The sequence below is a fragment of the Melanerpes formicivorus genome, unplaced genomic scaffold, assembly GCF_026170545.1.
Source record: "Melanerpes formicivorus ecotype bairdi unplaced genomic scaffold, bMelFor1.0.p_v2 SCAF_15, whole genome shotgun sequence".
Classification (NCBI taxonomy): Eukaryota; Metazoa; Chordata; class Aves; order Piciformes; family Picidae; genus Melanerpes; species Melanerpes formicivorus.
The window spans coordinates 14,437,957-14,445,962 of NW_027142367.1; positions in this window are offsets into that span (position 1 = coordinate 14,437,957).

Sequence of the window (8,006 nt, forward strand, 5' to 3'; positions counted from 1 at the left end):
CGGAAAAGACTAGGAGTAATGACTGCAAGTTACTCCCCTAGAAGATCCCAAATAGTCACAAAAGGGTAATTTTTCACAACAAAGACATCCATCTATTGGAATATTCTCTCCAGGGAGGGTGTGGAGTGTCCAAGATTGATATTTTTTTTGAGATTCTGAAGGAGCTGAGCCTGGAGAAGAGGTACCTGAAGGGTGCCTACAAGAAGAATGGGGAGAGACTGTTTACAAAGGCCTGTGATAGGTTGAGAGGCAATGGCTGCAAACTAAAGATTCAGCGGGACAGAGTGTTGGGCCATCTTGTCCAGACCATGTTTTTGCAATAAATGATTTAGATGATCCATGAGGTCCTTTACAACCTGGTGTATTCTGTGAAAGAATATTCTTTATGAAAGAATAAAAAGTTGATTACTTCTTTAATTGTGGTTGATTTCTCTTGTAGGAGGAAGAAATACAGTATGTGCGTTTTCTGTGCTGTGAAGCAGATTTTCCGGCCTCCGGTGGGTTTCATTGCTTAGAAAAAACAGATTATGTTTTGGGTATGTTTTTTTATTATTATTATTTTGAGTCCATTCTTATATTCTAGTGTTGGTATTTTTCACCTGTAATTTTGAAGCAGTGGCAGATTGCTTTTCTGGGCTAGACAATATAATCAAATACATCAGTGTCTTAAGGAATACTGTTGTCTCAAAAATGACTTCTCTTTGAAAATGTTGTGCTTCCTCTTGTTATAACTTACAAGACATAGACAATATTTCTATAAAGAAAGGAGACCAGAGGATAATCTAATTTCTTTCAATGCATTTACTCTATGCATTTCATTGCACTTTATCTACAGTCAGTTTCAGTTTGTTCTGTAATATCCGCCAGACAGTCTCCCCTGCTTCTCTGTTTCTTTCATATTGGAAGAAGTTTTATTTTAGTTGGAAACCGTCACTCTAAAAATCACAAAAGGTAAAAGAGAGATGAACTTGAAAATACTTGAAAATATTTTTTATATGTATTTTTTAAATTGCTTTTATTTTGATAGTACTTTAAGTAAGAAAATATTTCATAAATTTTCAGTAAAAAAAACAAACTTGTCCTTATTTTCTTTTTGAATTAACAACTCATATATTTTTAAGGTGTTAATTATTTTGTCTTTTCTTCCTTTGAAAGAATGTCAGGTTGACAAAACACCCAATGCTTCCTGCATACAGAAAATGTGTATATTATCCAGAAATATAAAATTACAGACCTCCCTAATGATTCTTGATACTGAATTCCTATAGACATATGGATTTTCATACTTAATTTGCAAGTTTGTACTTAATGTACAGTTCAATATAAAGGGATACTCACACGCATAAAACTATGTTACTAAAACCTATTACTTCTTGACAGTGCATCTAAACCAAATTAATTTTAATAAACAATTCCAAGTGTTTGTGTTACAATGAAAGAAGAATGTAATTTCTTTCTTCTTTTTCAGTCAGAAGTATTTCCCTTTTTTTTTTCTGATTACTTACTGTTAGTATTCACATCAATACATTTCTTTTGTATACCTTTGTATAAATTCTACCACACCAAATCCATCTTTAACTTTATGTATAATTTTAATGGTCTTTCAACTTATGAAAGAATTCTAAACAGGTCAGCAAGAATTCAGGACGTTGGGGACAGTCATTCTTCTGTGAATTAGAGCAAAGTATGATCTTGTGAAATGGAGGGAAATCACTTTAGAAAATAAACAAGTGGCTCCACAAAGGCATCTACATGACAGACAGAAAAATGTATATCACAAACTGAAGGAAAGGGATCAAGGACTGACTTGACTGGAAAAGAGATGGAATGTACGTTCTTTGGTGGTACACAGCACATCCCCCTGTACCAGATGAATGACTTCTATGGCAAGGGTCCATCACTTAAGCAGTTCAGGGACATTTTTTCTCTTCCTGAAATGGCACTGCTCTCTTCAGCCATTGATTGCTTCACAACTCAGGCATTGAGTTGATCAGGTATATCTTTACCAGGATATATCTGTTGCTATTAGAGATGCACACGTGAAAGGAGTGATGTACAAATGAGTTGAAAAAAGATCTGGAACAGTATATTCTGCAGGGGGGTGAAATCTGTGCTGCACTAAACTGCCTGGTGAACCACAAGAAGAAACTCTTCCTTGTTGCACCTCACGTAGGCCTTCTGTGAGCTGGAAGACAATAACTCAGCAGAAAGGCGAGGCACAGAAGATGAGAAGGATTTATCCCAAATTTGACCAAAACTAATTTGTTTTAGTCCCCTGATAGATCTTCTATCTGAAGATACCTGGCCTATAATTTTATGAGAGTTTGTTTTTGTTTTGGTTGGTTGGTTGGGTTTTGGTTTTTTTTTTTTTCATTAGTTTTGGGGATTATATAAGAATTAAAGACATCATGGTTAAGAACATAATATAAAACATCTGAAATCCATGCACTTCAGCTGAAATGATATTTAGAAAAAAACAAAGCAGTACTGGAAAATAGACACTGAAATAAGTGAAATTAAAACATCTGTTGATGTTTCTATCAGGATGAGCTTTTGATTAAAATTCCCTTTTTGGTTTATATGCAATCAAAAATGAAATAGGAGTTTGGCAGTATTAAGCATTTAAAGAAGGTCACTGGATTTAGATATGCAAGTTCAAGGAAATGCACATTGAGTTCATCATCCTTGCACAGAGAAAAACTGAAACACTATGGAAACTATGAGAACTGTTGTTTCAATGTTACTCACTTTAAAACAATTGCTCATAAAACATAGGGAAGACTCTTAATCTCAAAACTCATGCTATATATCTTGCCAAATGTCATTGACACCCATAAAGCTGCAAAACATATGAGCCTACATAAAGCTTTGCCTTTCTTATACATGTATATGGAAAAATAAAAAGGTTTCTCGGGAAAACCATGACACAAGTTTAAGCACTGAGCAGTACAAGCACAGATATTCCAGTATTTGTGAAATTAAATTTCCAGTGAGAAATAAAGGCTTTATAAACATCATATTTAGATCATAGGTACTGCATATTTTACATATATAAAATATATTCTATATGTATTTATATGTTTTTAATATATATAGATATATATTTTATGATAAAGATTATAGGAATGGACTTCAGTCCAGAGCTGGAAGGAAATAGGACAGGGTGAAAGGTACAAGGGTAAAATCAAGGTCATTCATGTTTATATGAAACTGTGGCAGGCTGACTTTTCCTCAGTGTGAGGAAGAACTTCTTACCATAAGGCTCTCAAAGCCCTGGAACAGGCTGGGCTGTGGAGCCTCCTTCCCTGGAGACTTTACAGACTCATCTGGATGTGTTCCTGTGTGACCTGCAATAGATTCCATGGACCTGCTCTGGCAGAGCGGTCGTCTCAAAGATCTCCAGGGGTCCATTCCAACCTCTAACACCTTGTGATTCTGGGAAATAGAATTGGGAGAAAGCTACAAGGTTCATTCATGTTTATATGAAGCTGAGCTTTGGCACCCTTTTAATTATTCAGCCATAAGTACAGTTCATATGCAGCTCAAACACAATTCACAACATTTTTAACTTGATCTTCCTAAACTGTATAGGAAATTCTCTGCCTTTGAAGCTTTCTGGTTTAGGGGAGGGGGGACTGGGGTGTTGGTGTTTGTTTCTTTTTTGTTGTTGTTTGTTTGTTTTGTAGGCTTTTCATTTTGTTGCTGCTGGTTTTGGGTGCTTTGGGTTTATTTGGTGGGAGTGGGTTTGTATTTTGATGTTTGTTTTTTTTTGGTTCAGTTTTCCTTATTTGGTAGAGTTTTTAATTTCTTGCCTCTAAGAATGCAGAGTAGAAGTGCAGATTTAAAGTAAAAGAATTATCATTCAGATTGTATAGCTAATCATACCTGTGGTTCACCTTCCCTTCTTAGACAGTTTAAATGTGACTTCATTAGAATTATTTCATGCAGGTTTCTTGGGCACTGAAATTTTAGGTCCCAGTGACTTAAAAGCAGTAACAATATCACCTATAATTTTCTCCTTTAAACACAGGAAGCATAAAGGTTAAGGAGCATCCTGCAAAAATGTTTTCTGCAGATGAACAAATCTTTCTTATTTATGGGGAATTTACTTACTTTTCCTATACATGAATGGGAGAGAATGAAGCTGTCAAAAAGTGATTGGAAGTTTTGTTCATAGATATTCCTGGAAAATTCATCCAGTCCTCCTAGAGAACAGCCTTGTATCTGACAAGCTTTTATGTTTGTCTGAACATTTCAACCATTTAAACATACAGAATGATCACAACCAGTAGCATCTTGGAAGTCAAAGTGTTTTTTCCCTGGATCTTCAATGCACCCATACAGGATCTCATAATGCTCTCTGTTGTACAGAGAGCATAACATAAGCAGGAACAGAGCTTACTGTGCTTCCTAAGATATAATGAGAGGATAAAAACATTTGAAAATAAAATTCTTTATTTCCTAAATATGCTGCTATAGATAAAAAGCAACTACTAAACAAGGAAATATATATATGTGTCCTGAATCCCACATTTCTTCAGAGTGCAGGTACTACATTGAAAAACTAGCCTCTACCCCTATTTTGTTGGTGGTGTGGGGTTTGGTTTTAATTTTGTTGGCTTTTGGTTTGGTTTGTTGTTTTTTGGTTGTTTTGTTTGTTTGTTTGTTTGTTTGTTTTTATTTGTTTGTTGGTTGTTGTTTTTTTTTCAGATTGAACATACATTATACAAATCTTTGAAAATAATTGTCTAGATGGTGAAGAGCATTGGCTTGGTTTATTATCTAGCCTAAAGGAAACCAAATCCATGATGGATGGTTGGCTGAACCGAAGTGCAGCTTGTTCAGGTTTGAAGAGAAATATATCTGTTATTAAACTAATTGATGCTTAGGGGACAAAAGTCAAATGAGTGTTCAGACTTTTTTTATATTTTTCCCCTTGCTTTTTTGTTTTGTTTTTTTTTCTTCCAGATAGCAGGAATACAGAACATGGCATCCTGGTAACTGCCCAACACTTGCACTAAATCTGTGACAGGACGTATGTAGGTCATCTTATTATAGAACCAGAAACAAAGGACCCAGCATTGCCAGAGATATACTTTATTAAAAGATACAGCCTCTGAATGTAGCAGACACCAATTCCTCTGCACAGTTTTACGAGGAAATCACTTTTATCCCTTCATCATGTAGGCCTATTTGTTCCTTGGTCTTATAGTTTATCCATTCTGAAACAAAATTACAGTCTCATAAAAGACTGCAGTGGTATTCTAACTATGTAATTAGAATTCAGTGTGAAATACTGTGGGCTGTTAACCAGAAGTGATTGTTTTGTTTAATTGCTGATTATAAAATAATATTAAACACATCCATTGATAAAACTTTTATAGGCAAACATTGCAAATATATGTGCAAATAATATACATGGTATAATAATTAAGCTTAAGTATGAGCTTCTTTAATTTCCTAAGTCTTGCTAAATGCTTGGTATTATTTTTCTGACTATATCATGGACTAGTTTAGTTCCATTGAGGTAACTTTTTTCAATAAATGCTTGAGGTAATCTCACTCTGCATCCTCCTTGAAAAATCACAGGATCACAGAAACATTCAGGTTGGAAAAGTCCCTCAGGATCACCAAGTCCAATCATTAACCCTACTCTACACGGTTCATCCCTAAATCACATTCCCAGGCACTGCATCCAGATAACCTTTAAACACATCCAGAACTGGGGGCTCAACCACCTCCCTGGGCAGAACATTCCAATTCTTGACCACTCTTTCTGTGAAAAAATGTTTCCTAATGTCCAGCCTAAATCTGCCCTAGTGCATCATGAGGCCATTCCCTCTTGTTCTATCACTAATTACCTGTGAGAAGAGACCACCACCAGCATCTATACAATATCCTTTCAGGTAGTTGTAGACAGCAATGAGGTCTCCCCTCAGCCTCCTCTTTTTTTCAAATGAAGCAGCCCCAGCTTCCTCAGTTGCTCTTCATAATATTTATTCTTCAGGCCCTTCCCCAGCTACCTTGCCCTCCTCTGCATTTGTTCCAGCACCTCCACATCTCTCTTGTATTGAGGTGCCCAACAGCAGACATGATACTGGAGGTGTGGCCTCACCAGAGCTTAGTACAAGAGGACAATCATCTCCCTACTCCTGCTGGACACAGCATTTGTAATTCAAGCTAGGATGCCCTTGGCTTTCTTGGCTATCTGGGCACATTGCTTGCTCGTATTCAGTTGCTTGTCAATGTGATGGTGCAGTTGTTATACTAATCAATCATCTTTCATAAGACAAAAAAAAATGGTTTTGATTAAGACTACATGAATCTCACAATGTGAATACTGAAGTGAATAATCTCTCAAAATGTTGATGGTTGTATGCATTTAACTGAGAATGTTCCAACTGCGAACTTAATGACTAGACACGTTTGTAGACTTTGTAGAATTGTAAACTTTCTTTATATATTTTAGTCCTGACTAGAAATTAGATTACACATTTTTATTCCTGTGTTAATACAGGAAAGACAGATATTGAATGAAGATTGAAGTAAAAATTATCCCAGATTTCTGACTAGAGTATTCAGAGAGGTTGGGTCTGTAATCCTATTCACTCTGATTTGTTCTCCTCCCATTTGATAAACACTTTACTTGAGATCTCCCTTCCTATATCCAAATTAGAATCTTCAGGATACCTAAACTAACAATTAATGAGGAAGTCTGTTAATAATTGAGTCTTTTCAGTAGATTGTGATTTTGGTTTGATTGGTTTTGGTTTTTATTTTTGGTTTTTTTTTTAATACAGATTTGTATCAGTAATCCTTCTAAATTTTAACTTTAGTCCCAAATTCAGGAAAAATATAATTTAATACAGATATGACAGCTGCTCTCCCATCTGACATAACAGGACTTGAACCAATGAACTCCGTAACTTAAAGCATAAACTATTACAGTCCTAGCAAAATGGTCAACACGTTGTTACTAGGGGCTGTAAGAAATTATATCCTCTGTGTAATAGCTCTGAAGGGTATATGCAGTGCTGTCTCACCAAAAGATTGCTTATTTCCATAGGGAAAAAAAAGCATCAACAACCTCTAAATATTGGAATAGGTCTGCAGCAACTGTAATAGGAATTCAGGTGTCTTGTGCATATGTGGGAACTAATCTGTAAACACATAGATACATGACTTTTAATTTGATGTTGGATTTCACCTAGATTTTGTAACTAAATTCTTCAGAGCAAAAGAGTGTTGTAGATTTTATAGATTACTTTATGGCCCCTGTAGAGCTCTGAATCCAGGAGCTGTTCCCTTCCCCAGCTGGTAACCTAGGAAGAGATCTCTTTTATTCACTGATTTTTTCTGTTATATCTCTGTGGGAGCTTTCAGAACCAGCTCAATGAAATTCTGCTGTCAGGAGGTAATCTACTGCAACTGAGACTAGACAGACTTAGCAGTTGCTTGTATGAGGTGAGGGCTTCATTTCAGAGAAAAGAAAAATATCCTTGTCTAGAAACCAAAGCAAAGCCCCAAGAAGACAGAAAGAAAAAGAAAAACAAAAACAAACAAACAAAAGGTGAAGGGATTGGTGGGGAAAAAAAAACAACAAAGAACCAAAACCAAGTGAAAGCATTGGGCTTTGTTTACTTAAAGATTTGTTGGGGTTTTTTGGTTGTTTTGTTTTCTTTGCTTGCTTCTTTGTTTATTGTTTTGGGGTCATATGGGATTGTTTTGGTTGGGGTTTTGTTTGTTTGTTTGCTTTTTTTTCTGGTTGGTTGTTTTTCTTTTGTCTAGACAGAGTTACGGGCAACTGTTGATTATAACAAAATGTTATTATAAGCAGATGTAAACGGTATGGAAAGCACAGAGATTTGTTGTCTTGTTGGGGGGATTTTGTTTGTTATTTTTGTTCTTGTTGGTTGCTTATTCTTTTGTTGTTGTTGTTTGTTTGTTTTGTTGTTGTTTTTTTCTTCTAATTATCCCCCAAATGAATCTGAAACATTTTTAGATGT